The 22,836-nt window shown below is 34.2% G+C and overlaps 1 long non-coding RNA gene across 1 annotated transcript; it reads left to right on the forward strand.

Moving 5' to 3' along the window:
* Window positions 1-3,833: 3,833 nt before the first annotated feature.
* On the forward strand, window positions 3,834-13,034 carry LOC139982175 (uncharacterized). The gene is made up of 3 exons (XR_011798023.1): window positions 3,834-3,898; window positions 9,823-9,848; window positions 10,300-13,034. It is a non-coding gene; the product is annotated as an uncharacterized lncRNA (long non-coding RNA).
* The last annotated feature ends 9,802 nt before the right edge of the window (window positions 13,035-22,836 follow it).

A 22,836-nucleotide genomic window follows, 5' to 3' on the forward strand; every position in this document is an offset into this window, starting at 1 on the left:
ACAAGGGAATGACCGATCATTACCATAATTAGTGGGTGGGTGGCCCATTGTAAGTAGATGAACCCTAATGATTTTGGTGCTCATTTCATGAATATTAATGAGGTCACAGGGTCAAACGTGAAAAGCTCCAAATTGCAATAACTTGGCTACTATTAGTTGGAATTTCGTCAAATTTGGTATGATCATATTGGTAGATAGTCTTCACACACTGATGTGTGTTGCAAGTAATATCATGCATATTTATTAGGGAGTGAGGCTTAGCAATATTTCGGTATGAAAAGTTTGTATGCACGATAACTCAACGAGGGAATGACCGATCATTACCATAATTAGTGGGTGGGTGGCCCATTGTAAGTAGATGAACACTAATGATTTTGGTGCTCATTTCATGAATGTTAATGAGGTCACGGGGTCAAACGTGAAAAACTCCAAATTGCAATAACTTGGCTACTATTAGTTGGAATTTCGTCATATTTGGTATGATCATATTGGTAGATAGTCTTCACACACAGATGTGTGCTGCAAGTGATATCATGCATATTAATGAGAGGGCAGGGCTTAGCATTACTTTGATAACAAAAGTTTGTGTGCATGAATTGCTGTTGTTGTATTAGGGCTTTCTTAGAAATTTCCCTATGAATGGAACTTATGAACAGCAGCAAGGAACCATGAAATGTTTTCATTCTGGTTAATGATATCATTTGATTTCATAATCACATGATTGACCGGATTTGTTTCTTCTTTATTTTGTAGGTTCTCGGAGGGTGAGTTACCTGAGTATATCCCTGCTGAGTCTATTCCGTCAATATTAAAGTCAAGGATTGTGAAAGGTAAAGTATATTCAAGCTCAGGTAACATATATTGGATGATCCACATTATCATGTTAATACATTAACTCCATGATCTGATACTTTAGTGTTAATATATACATTCACTGAAGTATATTTCGACGCTTACGAATCATTCATAGTCATTAGCAAATATTATAAATGGTAGAAGCCAATCATGCCGCAAAGGTCCTGTTCTCATGTTGGCTGTTATATACAAGGGTAATTTCACTGAAGACAAGTGTATAATGTATATCTTAATCTCCAGTAATACAAACATTACAAACCTGAACGTATTTACCTGGAGAAGACTACAGAATAAGAGTAATTAAAAAAGTATCACAAATATGATTATACCCTTTTGAAGCAGCAAATCTTATTTATGATCGTTCTAAAATTGATAGATAAATTAATGGGAACATTAGGGTTTGTTTACAAAAGTAAAACTAAAATTTTCTAAAATGAGAAATATATCAGCCGTATTTAGTGACATTTTCCTTTTCCACTTTCAAATCATTCTGTTGTAGGTTTCCATCGCAAAACAATTAGATTATAAAATGGAAAATAATCCTTGGATGGTATTCTGAAGTATGTGTGAAACAAAAACACCTTTCATCGCCTTACATTGTATCTCATATTGCCTTACAATGTAATACATAGTTCTATTGGCAAAGCACCAACTTACCATATATAATGAATAAGACAACAACAATTATAAATATGTTTTTATCCAAATCTCACCCAGATGAACGAAATAACATTTTCCAAGCAGCACAAATATAGAACACATGCTTCATACACACTTAAAATTGTGAAAAGAAGATTTAAGTGTCTTGATGGGCCTATCTGAATCGTAGTATATTTAAACTTACACTTAATTTGGAGGTCCATGTTTAACCCTGGAGTTTGTATCGGTTAAAATCCCAGGGTTCGACCAATATCAAGCTGCAAATCAAAATTGGACAAGAAGTCTTGATGTCGACTCGAATTAAATTTAATTTAAATTAAATGGGGATTGTCTGATGTGCAAAGAAATATCAATACAGACTTCTTAGGAACAAGTATTTTGGTGCAGGTGAGAAGACTCATTGGAATGTTGTGGGCATGTATATTTTCAACGATACAAGCAATTAATCATGTCCGGCACACCATACCTGTATTTAGGTGCAGGTGGGAAGACTTATCGGCATGCACATTGTTAACGATAAGAGCAAATAATCAGCCTGGGAATGATACGTTGCGTTTTATATTGAGATGACGACAAATATTAGTAAGAGAATAACTAGGGGGTGTTTGATAGTGTGGGGGAAGTAGGGGGGTTACAATATTTTTTGTCGAAAGGTTCCTTCCAGGCCGATAAGGAATACTGACATTATGAACATTTTATACAACAAATGCAAATGCTTTGTCTGATATGAAGGGGATATGAAGGGGATGGGGAGGGGAAGCAAGCAAGTACTATTCATATCTTACTTCATTGCTGCCTCACCTCCTTCCAATACTCTGTTGAACCAGAAATCAACTTTGGTTAAGGATTTAAGTTTGACAAACTACTCGCAGAAAGGCTTCGTGGTTTTGTAAGAAACAACAAAATATATAATGTTACTGGAGGGAAAAACCGATAGATGTTTAGCAGGCCATGTTGTCACAATGGGTATAGCAGTGTACTTCCGGCTATTTATTCCGGATATTAATCATGAAATTCAACCGTTCACCATAGCACCTACTCCTGGTACTAACATTGCCTGTCTTTGATGTGTAATTGTACCATGTATTAAAATGTCAGGAATTGATATAGCCATTGTTTATTTCCCTCCCTGTTTAAACCAAGTATTCTACTGTTGAATGGAGAGAGATAAAGGGGGGGGGGGGGGTTAAGGGTTCAGTTATGATCGATATAACGAAATGAGTGAATGCAAAGTAACAACTCTTTAAGAAATAGACATTATAAGAAACCTCAAGTCTGGTTTCTTTAATGAGATCAGTTCCTTGTAATCCGTGTTTATTGCGTAGTAATTGGATTAATGCGTAACTGATCACCAAAAGAAGCCGCCGGTCCCTACTTAACCCCATACACATTCCCACTCGTACAAATAGACACTAACCATAACATAAAGTAAACCAAAATAACTTAATACTTTAATAAAGAAACAGAACGGAGCGACATTTTTTTGAAAAGTAGGCTATCCAAAAGAACATCATTATTTCTAAAAATGAGATCGCGGTAACGAAACGTATTAAAAACAATATTCAGTACAATGATTTAAGTTTGGAACAAGTTAATCACATTTTTAACATGTTGATTTGTTTACGATATTACGATGTCCCTTTGAACAAAACGCTATCAATTTGGATAGTTTTGGAACAAATGTCCCTCCGTAAATCAGCCAAGGAAAGATAGTGAAGATATATCGATTGAGCGCAATAAGGACAGATGAAGAGGGCGCTCTAACTCTTGCTTCTTTAAATGCAATGGATGTTTTCTGTTTTCTTTTAAGTTGTTCACTTCATTCTCACATAATCTCCTGGAATATCTTATAAGCTTCATGTTGATTTACTTTAAACATTCCAACAATACAGCAATGTTACTGCAGAATAATTTGCATTGTAGACAAATTTTATCACTAATGAGATTACCTCCATAGTAAATATTCAATAACTGATCTTGTAAGGTATGACAAATTACGATTATATGATATACATTGCTTATGTATATTTAGCTCGGCCGTGCATAATATACAATGAAAATAATATACAGTGAAAATATTAGAAAGAAATGTAGTACATATAAAGGTCATTGATGTGTTAAAATCATTGATAACTGATTCTTGTATAGCATTTTTGCATCTTTATAATACTACTTCAGTTCACTAAATTCCACATAATATGTTTATAAAAACTAAGTAAGTATTGAACTATATACAACTTTGCATTCTCGGATGAATTAGGTTTCTGGAAACTGTATTTTTCTTCAATGTCATTTTGTATATCGTTCATCTCAATTCTAGTCGCTTGGCAGATGCACCACACACAGTTACAACTCAACTTTCAATCTGGTCGATGGATGGATGGTATGAAGCTGTTTATTTCTTCTTTCACCGATGCAGTATTAAAGTTAAAATGAGCTACCAATGTCAAATGATAAAACAATAGATATATATCATCGCGGATTATTATATATATATATATATATATATATATATATATGTATGTATGTAAGTATGTATGCATGCATGTGTGTATGCGTGTATGTACATATATATATATGTATATATATATATATATATATATATATATTAGTGTTTACACGGGCCCAAAAATTGGGAACCGGGTACCCAAGGGCCGCTACCCGTCGGGTATCCGGGTACCCGGAAAAATTGTTTACCCTCGTGTATCACGATTTTCAAGAAATTACATATTGGATGCTGTAATAAATGCATTATATTCTCTACTGACAATGTTTTCATGTTCAAATACGTAGGTGTAAGATAAGGTATAAAACCTTCCTCAATCATTTTTATTTGCTTTTGTTTCTTTCATTAACTTGTTAATAAATTAATTATTTAATTATAATTAGCATTACTACTAACATTGCACTGCCGCCGCTGCTTATGCTGGCTCGTGCACGTCTACTGGATCAAACCATATAAATATCCAATTTAGCTCTAAACGGTTGTTACTACTAGTACTACTATCTATTATGCTGGCCCAGGGTTCGCATTAGCCGCGAGATTGCGCGATTCGCGCAATTTGATCACATGTGGAATAAACGATTAGTAAAACGCCACTTGCGATTACTATTTTTTAGTTATCCCGTCTATAATCCATAAACATCTCGTAAAATTCCTTGTCAGCCTTTCCTTCTATGAAATAAACGAATGAATAAATAATAATTTCTTCCACATGGTAGCCTAACACCACACTAAGTCAATGAGAAATCTAGCTAAGCCTAACCATCTGTTTATTTGCTGAAGTTGTGACACAGTTATAAGACATCCATGGAATACTTTCGTTATTGCTGTTACGTTCAACCACATGGTTGCCTAACACCACACTAAGTCAATGGGGGTAATCTAGCCTGGCCATCTGTTTATTAGCTGAAATTGTGACGCAGTTATAAGATATCTATGGAAAACTTTCGTTTTTGCTGTTATCTTCGACCACATGGTAGCCTAACAACACACTAAGTCATGGGAAATCTGCCTAACCATCGGTTTGCATTTTTTTTTTTTAAAAACAATCACACTTTGCGTAGGATTCGGCTAATAAATTAGGAACCGGGTAGAATCGCGTCGGGCGGGTACCTTCGTTATTGCTATTATCTTAGACCACATTGTAAGCTAACACCACACTAAGTCAATGGGAAATCTGCCTAACTGTCGGTTTGCCAATTTTTTTTTCTTTTTTTTTTTAAATCACACTTTGTGTAGGATTCGGGTAATAAATTAGGAACCGGGTAGTAACGCGTCTGGCGGGTACCCGGATAACCCGTGCAAACACTAATATATATATATATATATATATATATATATACATATATATATACATATACTTGAAATCGTAGTGAGTTAAAAATTTCAAAACAGTGAAAAAACTTCCAGCCTCCCACCGTATTCGAACGCGGGCCTCCCGCTTTATATGTGGACACCCTAACCACTGGGCTATAGACAATGATTATATGTCCAGAGGTTCGAAACCGGTAAGGAAGGTCGTAATTCCACTGTAAGCGTTTGTCACCTGTATCGAACAATGCTAGTTCTGTTTTTGTTGGCATATTTACCTTACTCTACAGATCAAACATGATGCTAACCATCTCCAAACCATTTGTGATTCCTAAAGCCAGATCTCGATAGATATATATATATAGCTATAGATGTAGATATAGATATATATATATATATATATATATATATATATATATATATATATATAATATATATATATGTATATATATATATATACATGTAGATATATATGTATATGTATATATATATATATATATATTTATATATATATATACATATATACATATATATGTATATATATATATATATATATATATATATATATATATATATATATATATATATATATATGTATATATATATATGAAAATCGTAATGAGCTGGAAAATCAAGAACAGTGAAAAAACTTTCAGCCTCCACCGGGATTCGAACCACGGGCCAAGGGCCTTCCTTTACATACATTTATAAATCTATATATCTTTAAACATATCTTTGCATATATATCTATATCTACATATATATCTACATATATATATATATGTATATATCTATATCTATATATATATATATATATATATATATGTGTGTGTGTGCGTATCTGGGTCTGTATATACCTACCAAAATGTTTCATGTTAACAAATCCTTACATGTTAACAATCAACACATATAAGGCAAATGGACAAACATGCGCGTTGATCCAAAAGCCGCTATCCTTCCTTAGGAAATATAACTTGATTGAAAATATTTGCTTTTATTTAAGTTGCTTTTGATGCTGATCTCCTCTTATGAAAAGTTTTGTTAAGTCTACGCATGCCTCACACGAACGATTGTAATTGTATTACATGTAAAATATGTGGTAAATTGGTCACAGTCTGCATAAACTTTAAGATAAACGATAAAGGTAAATGATAGAAAATAGTCATCCATTAATCAAAGTAGGAATGTGGGAATTAATAACAGAAGAAAAAAAAACCCCTAATCTACAAAATACAAACAAACAACTGTGCTTATAGCCAAGAAACTATAAATTATTTATATATTCATATCAGGTAGACGAAATATGTTTATTGGAACTGGTTAACAACTTGTTATGTATGTTTATTGGTCTCTTAGATACATTGAGGTTATTGTAGTGTTGTGTGACTATGAATTGTGGTATTAGAATGTGGTAAACTTTGAGTACAAATTTATCGGAAGATACTTAAGCTGGAATGAGAGATATTTGCGATTGTTTAAATACGTTTCGGTAGAGGAGGACGATGTGTATACGAAGTTTCTTTAGTCAAACATGATTCTCGGAGCACCAATGTAGACCATTTGTAGACATTGCAGCAGACAATAAAAATAAAACAAAATGGAACATTAAACTCTAATGAGTTCCCAAAATAGAGAAATATCCCTAAATACTGTAGAACTATAAGACACAATATTAAATTCGAAATTAGATCAATCTAATATGAAAATGAAAATTTATGAAATAAATGATTTCACAATTGAAAAATGACATTGACACTTCTGTGTGGATGTACATTGTTCATTGGCTAATACTCTGATCCTCACATCTAGTCCTGTTATTGCTTCGTCACATATTTTAGATGCGCTTTTGCATGACAGGCAATAACGTATATGGAGCGTTATAACATTCCATTTGTCTGAGCTACTGTACTCTCCTATCCGTGTGTGTGTATGTAGGGCTAAGTTGAATTTACCTATAGCTTGGAACAGAGGACTGGACGTAAGGATTACTGATGCTGTGATTGTGCAGCAAGGTATTATGATTGAAAGTGTCGTGTGAGATTACCAGTCGACGCAGGAGTAATTATAAAGGAAAACTGTCATGGTATCTGCTATAAAATATCTACGATAAACACGGAGCAGGAGGGGGGTGCCGGTGGAAGAAAAAAGAAATAAAACAGGGACATGTTATGACTGATGTAAACATGTAACTTCAGCGAACAGTATTACCAAGATCCACATGATTTTGGGATTATTACCAACAATCATGTGGGTCCGGGACATTCAAATTATTTGTTCTCTGGTGGTAATTCCTATCTTATAATAAAAGTGAGCTCATAACGCCAACCTCACGGATTAAATTGATATAAAAATGTACCACACGGACAGCACTTATTTGTATTTAAAGTGTAAAAGTAAATGATTTGTGACATTGCTCAGTCAAAATCAAAATCAAGTTATTTTAAAATGTGTACTTTTTTAATTTATTTGTGATATGGGATAATCTCAAGTGTTTGTTAGACGTCAAATACCTCCTTCAGGATACTAAATCGTGTCAAGTGTGCTAATAACAATCGTGTAACCAAAAGTAAAATAAGAAAGATGATTCATTATTGAGGCATTAATTTCATCAAATTGAAGGGAAAAAAATTAGGAAAATAACTACGAAAATCGTTGCATTACTAAAGAACTTGATTGGTATGATGTAGATGTTCAAAACTACGTCGGAGCAATTAAATAAATGTAGTAAGTTTTTCTTCCTCGGTGTGAAACACCCTCATCAATAACCGCAGGGCTCTCCAAGACAAAAACTCAAAACCAAAATCATTGTAATCCAATAGAGGGACATATTCCATGGGTTAAAAAAAGCTGCTACAGTGAAATTAAATAATTGACAACAACAAAATGTGATCGGCCAGAGGAGATTTAAGACCGGAAGAGTCAATAAGTCAACTTATAACAACATTCTTCTTTCGTTTTGCAATAAATGCTGCCTGTAAAGAGAAGCTTCTTATAACAAGATAGTGACCATACTAGCGGGCGTATGGTATTGTAAAATACGAATGTATGTATCGTATGTTGTAAATTACACACACAAAGCTAATAACAAAAGAAAGGTGAGAGAATCGTGACATAGGAATTACAAGAAATTAATGGAGGCATGAGTACAGATTGGTACCTGCTCAAAAGGATGCATGTGAATAGTATAGAGTTTAACAAAAGCTTTGAAGTAGGTACGCAACACAGATAATCCTAAATCCAGCCACAGCTCTCTCTCTCTAACGCTACCAGACCGTCACTGTAGCCTCGGGCCTAGACGTCGCTTCCAACATACTCAATCAAGTGTATTATATGTTGAAGTATCCCTTTCTATATTTCTACATCCATATTTCTGTTGTTTGTAGATTATGATATTGGCATTGTTTATCTTTTAGTAAGAGAAAGCTTAACTATATCTTGACTGCTTCCACCTTTTATATTGCCACACAGAACTATCATACTGAATGCTACTTTGTACTGAACTAGTTCGATATATATTAACTCAAGATGTTTTTTTGACCGTTTATTAATATCCGATCTACTTTGGTAAAGTACTGAACTTTCATCGCACAATTTTCATTTTTTTTTGGTTAACTAACTTACCAACATCATTTACAATCTTAGTAATAGTTAGAGATCGGTGTGTTGGAATTAAGGGTGGAATGACGATTTCATTAATACAATTTGTATAACGTTCGTGACTGCACAGTTTATCCTTGATAGTAAAAATATGTGACTATGTATCAACTAAATCTATAACATTAAGCTTAAATACACAACGTAATACATATTGTAAAGTTTGATAAACAAAACGCATTTAAAACCAAACTTTAGTCAAGAAAAAAATATCTGTACGACATTTTTGTTTTTATGTTTCACCTATAGAAGAATTAATTTAACAATATAGTGACAAGCCAAATTTCAAAAATTAAATTTTGCTGAACATAGACTAATAGATTGTCATGACAGAAACAGTCGTTTATAGCATCCACCTTGGAGATATATTCCCCTTTGTATGAAAATATTAATATTAACAAGCATTTCAAAATACTACTAATAACAACTTAATATTCACTGATACAATATCATGTTCTTCTTTAATACAGGTGACAGGGTTTTGGGATCAAAACAGGTAAGTGATTGCTATATCCTTTCTCGTAGAATGTGTCGTTTAATGATCTGACATTTAAAACCAAACTTTAGTCAAGAAAAAAATATCTGTACGACATTTTTGTTTTTATGTTTCACCTATAGAAGAATTAATTTAACAATACAGTGACAAGTCAAATTTCAGAAATTAAATTTTGCTGAACATAGACTTATAGATTGTCATGACAGAAACAGCCGTTTATAGCATCCACCTTGGAGATATATTCCCCTTTGTATGAAAATATTAATATTAACAAGCATATCAAAATACTACTAATAACATCTTAATATTCACTGATGCAATATCATGTTCTTCTTTTATACAGGTGACATGGTTTTGGGATGAATACAGGTAAGTGATTGCTATCTCTTTTCTCTTAGAATGTGTCGTTTAATGATCTGACATTATTAAACTGTCCTTATGTATAATTATTGTTTCATTTCACATGTTTATCTGGTAACACTAGAAAAAAGGACCTGATGGGTAGGATTATAAAATATACTACATGGGAAAGTTTATGACACTACCCCTATAGTTAAGTCTATGTTAAAAAAAGATACACTATTCAACTTAACACAACTGAGGATAACAATTTTCTTTCTTCACAATAAAGCACTATTGTGACTTTTTCTGATACCATTAGCAACAATCATTCATACTACGTCAGTAAAGTATTCCGTGGTATATTGTGTTGCTAGATTTCATTTAACACTATTATACATGATCTTGTAATGGTTCTATTGCTACACCAGCAATATTAATAATACTGTAATTATTACTCAACATGTTATTTTTTCCTCAGGTTAACAGGAAGTGAAAGTGAGAGTGAAACTGAGAGTGAAAGTGAAGGCGAAGGCGAAGGCGAAGGTGAAGGTGAGAGCGAAGGCGAAGGCGAAAGTGAAAGTGAGAGTGAGAGTGACAATGAATACATAATACAGTTGTAAATTTGAATCTACGACATCCCGATATCCGCTGTTCGATGTATGTAACTTTAACCGTGTATTATATGGTATAACGTCAGTGGCATGCAATCTTTACAAATCGATAGTAAAAAATGTTGCTACGCTGGTATGCTGTGGATTGATACAGGAAACTCTCGCTTGACATGAAAAGAAATGGAAAATCGATTCCGTCAATACAAATGGATATATACGTTATTGTTATGGGTTTCGTAAGTAACAGAACCAAGCTACTGATCGAATGGAATGATCACGGCTGTGTTAAAAGAAACAATGCTTTCTAAAGGTGTTGCCTCCTCAATATACTACTGGAGAGTTGGTTAATCACCTTCTTCTACTAGAGGTGTTATTGACAGATGAATCCCTCGAAAAAAATGTATAGGTACCCTTTACCATGAGCTGTTGAAGCTGTTAAGAAAACAAACTTATACAACACTATGTATAAAAACAAATAGTCGTTCAGGTATAAACTATTAGTTTAGGCTACATTCACAACTAAATATTATTTCTTTCAACGTGCGTATTAATGGACGCATGCTGTTTTTTTTTACTCCAATCAGTAGTTATGTTATTAAAGATATTATACACACACTGTTGACATCAGTATTAGCATTATGATTGAATGCGTAACAAAGATTGCATAAAGCAGACCAAAGTCAATTAGAATGGTACCTTCATTTATCATTATACCTTCAAGTAAACTTGATTATGACAGCTTATAATACATGTAGCTTAGTTATAGCACTGAAAAAATACGTTCTCACACAAAATATGTTTATTCCTTACCTACTGATTAATAACATTCAATAGCATTTATTAGCAACAATTACAAACATCAGTATCACGATTACAGTAGACATTGAACAACACTTGTATGTATAATTATTACAAGTCTGTCCGACAGTTTTTTTTCTAACCGGACGCTTGGACGGAACCAGACACTTTCAGACGTTTTCGGACGTTTTCGGACGTTTTGAAATCGGACGACTAGGTCAACCTCGACGGAACACCACTGTATATAATTAAAATTCATGATCACATTACATCTTATTCACCATAACATTTTGTTGGATTAAGGTTGATTTGTTTTACGAACGCAAGTATAATCATTCTATGACCAAAACCACCCATGTAACTTTTACTGAATCATTCTTACAAGCATAGTCGTAACAGTTAAATAGCGATACCTTGTAAATAATTACAAGGTTTGATTGTGAAGCGAGATGGCACAATTGCCACCATACGTCAATCATCTCAGATGTGTAATTCGATCTGCAATGTCACAGTCGGAGTTTTCTCTTCTTGTACTTTTATATCATGTCCCTTGAATTTTCAGTACCTTATGATTAATACCCCTAAATTATGTATGATATATTTTAATGAAATTAACAATTAACGTATCTTTCGATAGTAAATTGTATATTATGTACAATGTACACGTATGACACATTAAATTGCTTTATCACATCTATATTGTCCGCGTGTTGTACAAAAATGAAGAAATCGTTCATAATCGATGAATAATAAGTTTACAAAGTCATTATCGATGAATCATAAGTTTACAAGTTTTAACTTGATAATAAGCGATACATTTTAGATTATCAACATACTAAGGTGTTTATTCTTATTTTTCATAATAAAACTTAAATGATTACTGTGTATCCTTGCTCGATTTTACCTAACCGATCGATTACTGCAAATATTTATAAAAAAAATATATATCTACAACATTCATAGACCTTTAGTGTAATGGCTCATTAGGTGAATCATCGGTCTGTACTTACATCGTTAATAAGTTAAGGCAATTATGACGATACGTTGGATTGCTGCAATTAACTGTCAAATTCATTCATTTGCTTGATTCACAAAAGGCCGGATTTATTCATTCCTCTATAGCCGTACATATAAACACATTAGCCAGACAACAATTTGTTTTTAGTTTCATGTAAACATGGGTCATGGTCATTAAATACCAGGTGATGTTATCCTGTTGGAATTATATGACGTCATATCGTGTATTATCACTTTGTCTAGTCGATAAAGAGTAACATGATAATTTTGATTGATGAAATAAAATTAATAAACATATTGATCATATAATTAAATACATTTGATCAACATTACTACAACACGATTTTTGCGCAATTTTGGGTATCTATTGAGTAAGATATGTTTTTTCTTTTTCATACTCTTTGCTTCAATATTGTCTATTTCTTTTTTTACTTTACTATTAAATAACTAAAACGCTTCGTTAATCAATGGTCACGAGTGGCTAACTTTTTTTTCTTTCCTGTTGTAACTAGTCTGCATTCGCTTAATAATCAATAGTTAGGTTACAGTTTTATTATTGTGTAAAATTCAATACTTTTCGATAATGCAAAGATGAGAGAATTTTTTTCATCATTTTTATCCACTTTCAACAATGTTTGTTCTTGTAATATAAACCAATTTTTTATTATTTGTTTTTCATTTTAATATGCTTAGAATGGGAAGTTAGGTTGCTTACTTTCTTGTACATGCTTTCGTGGGATAAAAATTGTATAAATGAAATGAGATTCTAATAAAAAAGAAACAGTTATTGTACTCTCTTTTGTTGTATCAATAGTCTGTACTCCTTTAACATAAAGACAAAGAGTACTTGTAAGAGGTTTTTTTTTGTGCCGACAAGACGAGTGTGTTATTTGCTGGTTCGATGATTCGAGGCGTCGTGATGTTTGTTTTAGTTTTGTTCTTTGTGTGGATCGTTTTCCGTCCGTAGTGCCGATTTGGCAGTGATTTTGCTTCCATTCACCATATCACGTAATAAAAGCACAACTGTTTTACACAACATCATTGCGTTTTGGTGATGATGATGAATGACGTGATTGAACTAATTAGGGGTAAAAATAAAGTTGCAATTAGCATCTCAAGATAGGGAATTAGAAGCATTGTCCGAAAATGGGAACATCGAATGCTTTTTGAAAATGGTTATTTTGTTTTTATTGTGAGAGATATATACAGTTTATGTCTTGGTCACTAGTGGCTAACTTGTTTTCTTTCCTGGCGTAACTAGTCTGCATTTGCTTGATAATCTATAACTTAGTTACAGTTTTATTATTGTTTAAAATTCAATATTTTTGATAATGCAAAGAAGGGAGAAGTTTTTCATCATCTTTTTTTCATTATCAACGATTTTTGTCCTTGTAATAAAAATAATTTTTATTATTTGTTTTCCATTGCTTAGAATGGGGAATTTAGGTTGCTTATTTTCTTGCAAATGCTTTCTAGGAATATTTTGATTCTGATTGATGAAATAAAATTAATGAAATATTGATCATATAATTAAATGCATTTGATCAACATTACTTCAACACAATTTGGGGTATCCATCAAGTAAGATATGTTATTCCTTTTTCATACTTCATGATTTACTATTGAATAACTAAAACGCTTCGTTAATCAATGGTCACGAGTGGCTAACTTTTTTTTCTTTCCTGTTGTAACTAGTCTGCATTCGCTTAACAATCTATAGTAAGGTGACAGTTTTATTATTGTGTAAAATTCAATATTTTTCGATAATGCAAAGATGAGAGAATTTTTTTCATCATCTTTATCCATTTTCAACGATGTTTGTCCTTGTAATATAAAATCATTGTTTAATACTTGTTTTCATTTTAATATGCTTAGGATGGGGAAATTAGGTTGCTTACTTTCTCGTACATGCATTCATGGGATAATAATTGTATAAATAAAATGATATTGTAATAAAAAAAAGAAACAGTTGTTGTATTTTTTATCAATACTCTGTACTCCTTTAATATAAAGGAAAAGAGTACTTATAAGAGGGTTTTTTGTTTGGACGAAAAGACTTGCTGTTTCGATGTTCCGGGGAGTCGTGATGTTTGTTTTAGTTTTGTTCTTTGTGATGTTCGTTTTCAGTCCGTAGTGCCGATTTGGCAGTGATTTTGCTTCCATTCACCATATCACGTAAATCAAAACCACAACTGTTGTACACAATATCATTGTGTTTTGGTGATGATGATTCATAACGTGATTTAAATAATTAGGGGTTAAAATAAAATTGCAATTAACATCTCAAGACAGGGAATTAGAAGCATTGTCCGAAAATGTGAACAACGAATGCTTTATGAAAATGGTTATTTTTTGTTTATATTGTGAGAGATATATACAGTTTATTTCTTCAATTGCTTTAAATACAAGTTACGTTTTTTTATACTCACAAAATAACCTAATCATCATATTAAGTAATGTTTTCTGATTGTATCTCATTCAATGCACTTTAACTTATATATGGTGTATGCGTTATACTCTCGAGGCAAGAAGAAGCTTCAATACACTTGGATCACGATGGGGTTTGCGAGGCGAAAAGTAATAATTTTAGCACATTAATTTGAATAGTTTGGCATGACAGATGTATTCTATGTAAGTATGTTTGGATAGTTGTAGATGTGAAGCAAGCTATTTGACCTTCCTTTTTTCCCCCTCTTTCCCATAAAAATACTTATATGGCGTAATATTGAATTAATAAAATGGTATACTAATTAAAAACAAAAATGACCTATTATTGTTGGGCAGTATACTGAAAGCAATTTTGCAGACGTGCAGTGTTAACGATGTAGTCCATCTTCACTTAATATGTGACACATTGATATGACAACCCTCTCATCTCAGAGCAGGTGTTTGTAATCTAGTCTAATTTGCTACCCTATCAGGAATATCAGTAGCATTACTTTCGATGGCATATTGCTACCATTGTATATTTAATATTACTTTAATGGGTTAACAGTAATGAGTAAACATTTCTTGTTAACAAAGATTGTGATGAAAATTCGCATTTTGAATAATTTTAATTCGTGTATTTCTGCAAAGTTTCGTACGAGTAAAAATATTTAACGGCTTAACCTAATTTTAAGACATTGCTGTTATCTATTAATAAATTTAAGTCTTTTAACTTAAAATAAGTCACCTTTTTGACTTACTTTTAATCTTTATAATACAGACACGATTTTTACCTATCTGCGTTAACTTATCGTTTTCGATTTAAGACTAAAAAATGTGAGTGATTAAACTCCACGACCACTATTCCGCAATGATCAACGTTTGGATATATATGATGAATTTTAATATTCACTATTTATTGAATATTCAGAAGTCAGGCTTTACGAAGAATTAACATTGAATTTCATTGTCTGCTCTACACAAAGTACGTAACAGAACAAATCTCACGTAGAAACACTGAAAAGCGCTTTTATGAGTGAGTGGGTATGAAGAGTATGTTTGTCACAGCAAGGTAACTGCTTACGGAACGAACGGAAAATGTTATACCAGATAAAGAAAATTTACAAAATGAAGTTACCATGCCATCTCAAATTGCATGTTCACCAAACCAATCCCATATGCAGCACGTTGTTGTGAAACTCTGTAAAGTTCTTTCAGTTTTCAGATTTATAGATACCAAACCAAATATCATCCTCTGTTTCAATGGTATAACGTCATTGATCTTTACCATGGAATTGTACATGTGATTATAATTTAAGTCGATATATCATAAGTTATACCGCTTTCATGTATGCTGCTCGCTATATTATTTTTAACAGTTTTTAACATACTGGAGAATCGTCATAAAATATGTCGTGGGCAAAATGCAAAGAAGCAATGTTTTATGTTTTACCACATTTTTTCGGTGGCGTCATGTATTTAAACATGCAACTACAAACGGAAATTGAGATCAAGTCAAAAGCAACATCAAGAGGGCAGTGGCTTTGAATAGTCACTGGACTTTATGTCTGCCTGTAAAGAAATGAATATAAACAATAATACGAAACTAAAATAACTATACAATATCTACACATCCTAGAAACAATATTATCATCACCTAAAACCAATTTCAAAATGAACAAGCAATGGACATCATTATGTTATAACAATTCAATAAGCAGTGATAATAATCCAATGCAGAATATTTAAAGTACAAGAAGTTGCGACCATTACGTCATCAGCACGTCTACCTATAACAACTTAACCCTAAACAAAATAATATTGACTATATACTGCTTTAACTACCAAACATATACTGCTTTTAGGTGTGATGTACTTTATTGCTTTAAATTGTAACCTCTACAAGCGTATTACACGATTGATAAAATGCATGGTGCAATTACTACAGATAAATGAAGTTGGTTCAAAGAGAAGGTTAATATTTTCAACTATAAACATACTATCCCTTTAAGACTTAATCAGCAATCATAAAGGCAACATGTGTCTAGTAACAGCATATGAACCAAGACTGCTGATAAAATATATCCCTTTAAAGAGACCATGACATGAAAAATTCAACTAATCGAAAGTAACTTCCTTTGAATCTATGAGAAAAATCTATGTTCAAAACTATTCTCATCACCTTCAAAACCTCAAGGACTAATGAGAAATTAACGTTGTATTAGGAACACAAGTGGCAAGCACAGGCATGTACCGGATGCGCGACGATCATACCGTCACACATACACGCACATTTGTGGTCCGTTGTGTTGTTGGGCGGCAGTAATATCATAACCCACGCATTTAGCCTTCATCGATGGCCGAAGGACAAAAAACGGCGATTATGACCATGTTAGTGCAGGACACCAGCGCCGATTTCACTTCAATTTCACTTAAGCCTGGATTGAAGCTCCGTATGTAGCGACACTTCACGGAAGCAGACTACGATCCTTCCTTTCTACTGAAATAAAACAAATGGGCTTTTAACGGGTCGACATAAACGTGTCGTTCTTCCTGGCAAGTCACCACATTAAAATCTCCGAAGACCAGATCGGGGAACAGGAAACCTCCAGAGGAACAAGTGGAGATCCTTTTAGAGGAAGCGCGGCCGAGCACTAGTACTATTCCTAGTAGTACCAGTATTAGCGTTACTACACTGAAGTCACAATAGACGAAGAGTTTTGGCTGTATCATCTAAATAAACGCCCCTTCATTGCCCTATTGTGTAGTAATAAGCTATGAGGTTAGCTGCAAAAGGGATGGGTTGCATCGTCTTGTAAACAATATCAGTGCCCAGATTATTTCTGGAACATGCTGGGTCAGCTTGTTATGGCAATAATATTTCTTATTCGTATTCCAGGAAAACCATTTTTTGTTTGGAGGGAGTGGGGTGATACGGATGGGTCAAACTAAGTAGTTTAAAAGATTATATTCCAAAGGTTGTTTAAATCTCACAGAGATTTATTCAAAACAGTCACAGAGACATAAATTCACACAACGTAGTTCAAATCTTAAATCATTAAACAAAGTTTATTCAATACCAGTTCTAGACAGTAATTCTGAACAATCTGAACAAGCCTGTAACTAAACCAACATTAACAACAAAGACAATATCATTCTTTAATTACACTGATGTAATTTGTAACATCAAAGAAGGTTTAAGGAAAAACAACTTACATGAAATTGTTGGCTTTAAGCCTAGAAAACAGATGCATGTTCATCGCCATCAATCCTTCTTGTTACAACTTAATTAGAATAAACCAGAAGCAAATAGAATAAAGGGTTATTTAAAACAAGAAACACTGCACGACGCAACTCACATGCAACAATGTTACCCACACACGACCACACGTACAACACTGACGTGCAACGTGAAACACAACATCACACGCATTGAAACAATCGGAGACCATTAACAGGGTGTACTGCTGAAAAAGTGTAAAACAAGCTACCTGCTGCTGAAGAAACAAAGTCTAAACATTCAAAGTTCTGCTGCCTCCAATGGTCTTTATTATGACTTTCTTAAAAAATTTCATTGGAGATATGGAGAGTTTGGCTTCCAAATTAAAGGTACGAAGCAAACATGTCTGGGAAGTAAATGCTCCTAAAAAGGTCAATCACCATTCACTTATGCACATATTACATGACATCATGCTCACGCCAATACACTTGTCCAAATGTTTCAAAACATGCCTTTCTTTTCATTGTTGATGTTGGGTCTACAAAATGACCAATTCATCTTTACTTAAAGTTCTTGAATTTCAATTTATCAACACTAAGGGAACCCTGACGCATTGATAATCCAACACAATCGTAGAATAGAAAAGGTGCTTCTGGAGGGATTTCTCAACCTAGGCTTCCTATACAATTGAGTTTTCTTCTGGCAACTTGAATCCAGTATACTGACCATTGGCTGGAAACTCACTTCTGATCCTTTGGACTGCACATGATGGTAGCACAAACCTGGCGTGTCTTGCTAGGACCCCCCAGCACCATTGAACCTGTTGACGGTAGGCTCTGTATCTGTACTGCCTGGTAAAAAAAAATTATGAAAGTACAAATGTATTTATGTGGGCCCATGATGTCCACAACAACAAGCAGTGATACAATGTACAGTTATGGTGACATTTGTCGTGAATTTAAACCTTCCATGTTTCATGAAACATTGTTGAGCTTCAGACACTTGATTTTCAAACCTCCAGGTCTAAGTACTAGCCTAATAAAGAGTACCAAAAGACACACATGCCTACCTAACATGGCGGAATAATGCAGTTTACATCCCCGAGCCAAACTTTCAGTACATGACAGGCCTAATTGGTGAAGAACAATCATGTGTTATGTTAGGGACCCCTGACTACTGCTGGAGGATAGGGCATGGCTTCAACTCTCTGCGATTGACAGTTCTCTTATCACTGGTACTATCTGTTATAGTTGTATCGTGTAACTGGTATTACCCGAAGGTCTCGCGACAATTTTGTAGATAATAACACTCCACTGACCTTGAATCTTCTGACGCCCATGTGGGTGAAGTATAGCAACAGTAGGCCTACACTTCAATTATACGAATAGTCCACAGTCTACTACTAATAAAATCCCAACTGGAATGAGGCTCACTAACGTTACGAGGGAGCCGCCATATTAAACTAAATAAGAAGGCGGTCTCCCAGAATGTTATTTCCTTCACGTGGATACACGTTCCACTGTGAATCTATCATTCAAAATGATTTGAAAACCATCATACCCCTTAAGTTATGGTATTTATCTGTACCTAAGGAAACCATTTAAATTACTATGACATTTAAATACCATTAAAAGAAAGTTAAATGTGAGCACTTATAACCCGTAGTACTTGTGCTGCATGTTACGCTAGCCTAAGGCAACTCCCACACAACCCGAAAATGGTAGGATAGTAGAACCTGCATATGACCTTACCCCACGGGCCTGGAAACAGTCCGCAATCTTCATGACATTATGCAGTTGCGGAGTTAATTTTAGAACATGAAAACTTAACATAAGTTACGGAATGACAGATACCTCATATTCTGTACTTCAAGACGTTTACAATATCTGGTCTTCAGATTCCCAAATTTCAACAATAATCTAGACAAATTGGTGCTGCTGGCAATTATGAGTGGCACATTGACTGTGGTATACTGTACCTCACTCTGTGCTTTCCCTGAACAAATGGACCCAGTCTTCTGTGTGAGCAGTGCATAAATGAGTCACAGGCTCCACTGTCAATGGAACGCCGAGGCTCCTTCACACTGCCCAGCTAAATATAAGTTTTCCTAAAACTATCCCTGAACAAATTCAACATAGCATTAATATCTACATTTCTAGAAGTTGGATAAATATAGGGAATAACCCCTGTTAACAGTTCCCCTTTAACTACACAAGTATCACTTTGAGAAAAGTTCAAGCTAATCTTCTGCCATTAAAATCCCTGCCAGACTTGTAAACCTTGTCAATGCAGTTATTCTTACTGATGTAATGACCGAAACACAGGTTCATGTTGCTATGGTGTTTATTCAACAACAATAAGAAATGAAACCCTGCAAAGACAAAACAAATGGATCATAAATACAAGATTAAGGTAATTACTTATCATGGATAATTAATGTAAATTAAATGTGCAATGAGAACCAATACATGAGTGACGAAGAGTCATAAACATTGAGTATTGTTCTAACTTAATTGAATATTGTTTCCTTATTCTCAGACGTTGGTCATAGCAAAGCACTAAATGAATCCAACAATCTCAATTACTTCAACAAAAAGAATTAAACCAAATCACTTTAGGAAATAAAAAGAATAATATATCGGGTGACATGTCATGTGACCAACTTCATTTAAACAATTGGGTTGCTAAGGAGATTATGGAACTCTCAGGTCTGATGTTACATTTTAATACTAATTTACACCTTCACCCATCTCCAGGAAACATGGTTATTACAAAGTTTGATCATCCATCACTGATTATGATAATGACGAAAGGGATAAGTATAAGCATAATATAGTATACAACTTAGCAAATACATCAGTCGATGTAGTGCACATTGTTACAAAGATATAACGTCAAGGCCAAGGCCCCACAACACACGTGCGTTAGGATAGCACGGTGGTGAATGGCGATCTACGGTGACAGACAAGATACTTAAGTTACTTAATTGACAGCAATTTCGAAATCAAATACACTCTTCATCACTCTGCAATTAAATCCTAACACACAATCACGAATGAAAGTTTACCCTGAATACAATACGATCTTGTTATGCAAAAGAATGGCTCCGTAAAAAGGATGATCAGACCATTCACAAAATGTAGTTGTTGTAGTAACAAATGATTCTCATAAAAAAGTGGTAAAGTTAAATAGATGGCGCTCGTCACCTTTTGCCAAGTCCATCGATAAGGGTTACCACTCTTACACCGTTATTACCACTGTTACACTGAGAAAGAAAGGGAACAAAGTAACATAAAGCTAAGATTAATTGAGATCAAAAGCATAACTTAATCTAAATAAACACTAAGTTAAGACAATAGACTAAACACAATGTTAATATAAGTGGTCACAGATTGGTATGGTCCTGCCGTTACAAATGCTATAGAAAACTATTACTACACACTCACCAACAACTTGTTACACATCCCAAAATAGCTATCCATGCTACAAGTCCCAAATTTTGGTATGTGTTAGCCACACAACATAAATGATCAGTTGAGACTTTCCATCAACCTTGAGTAGATACTGGAAAAGTAAGCAGTATTGGAAATTTGAAGAGAGGTAAATGAAAATCAATGCAATCGAGAGAAAATTGTAATACTTGGAAATTGAACTTAGGATGTTGATCCATTTTAGAGATTTATAAGACTCTTTTAAGAGGAGGAAAGTGCTCCCAGAACCTGTTTAGACATATTACGAATATATTGCAACTGTTCTTTTAATGCTTGATTTAGTTCTGTCCCTAATGAACCTGTGTGGTTCATGATATGGGTTCCTATGTGACCCCCTCCGTGCGCTTGTACTTTGTCTGAGCTGAACGTAGTCATCATCATCGTCACTAGTATCACTGTCTGAGGTGGCGACAGGCCTAATTGGTGAAGAACAATCATCTGTTATATGAGGGACCCCTGACTGCTGCTGTTGGAGGATAGGACATGACTTATTACCCACAGGTCTGCGTCAATCTTGTAGATACTAGCTGTATCGTGTAACTGGTATTACTCAAAGGTCTTGCGACAATCTGGTAGATATTAGGAGTCCACTGATCCTGAATCTTTTGACGTCCATGTGGGTGGTACCGTAGATATACTCTGGTAGCCAAAGTCAATGGTTTCTCCTCAGCTTCACGGTTATAGCGTACCTTCCGCTTTTCTGCTTCCCTGGACAGACGCTCCCCTGCTTATTGGTGCACTAACCTCACAGTCTCTGTATGTGGGTGGCCAGCTAATCCCGCATGCTTTCCTGGTTATCGGGGTCATCACTTCGAGCATCAATATTAAGCAAAAAGTCAACTGGTAATCTTGGTTCCCTACCAAACATTATATAAAAGGATGAAAATCCTGTGGAATGGTGATCAGTGGCATTGTACGCATACAATACTTCTGGTAGATGTTCTGACAATCTCCTGCTTTACAGGGAGAGACCGCAGCAGATCGTACAGAGTACGTGTCATGCCCTTTAATATATTTACAGTTATTGCACTTGTCAGTAATTAATTGTCCTTCATCCTTATATGGAAAGCAGGTCTGGCTATAAGGTCTCAGGGTCACATTGGTACGGCCACTCTGCGACATTCCTTTCAGTATCTGTGATCGTAAAAGGCTGTCTAAGGACAGATGTGAGATTTTTCTCTTCACTTATTCCTGCAATTTTCACATTAGTTCAGTTGTTTGAGACAGTTTTGTTATGTCGCACGCGTATATTGTAAGAAGTAGAATGAATGCATGTAATTAACCTGAATAAATAAGTACACAAGAAACGAATGTATATGTTAACCATTTATTCTGTGTCCTCCTTGGTCAGTACCCATATAACAACTGTTCTCATCCATATCTTATATTATATAATAATATAAATAAGGCAGACTCAGCAGGAGTCCGGTAGGGTCACAAGCTGACCCTAT

The sequence above is a fragment of the Apostichopus japonicus genome, chromosome 16 (assembly GCF_037975245.1).
Source record: "Apostichopus japonicus isolate 1M-3 chromosome 16, ASM3797524v1, whole genome shotgun sequence".
In the NCBI taxonomy this organism is placed as follows: Eukaryota; Metazoa; Echinodermata; class Holothuroidea; order Aspidochirotida; family Stichopodidae; genus Apostichopus; species Apostichopus japonicus.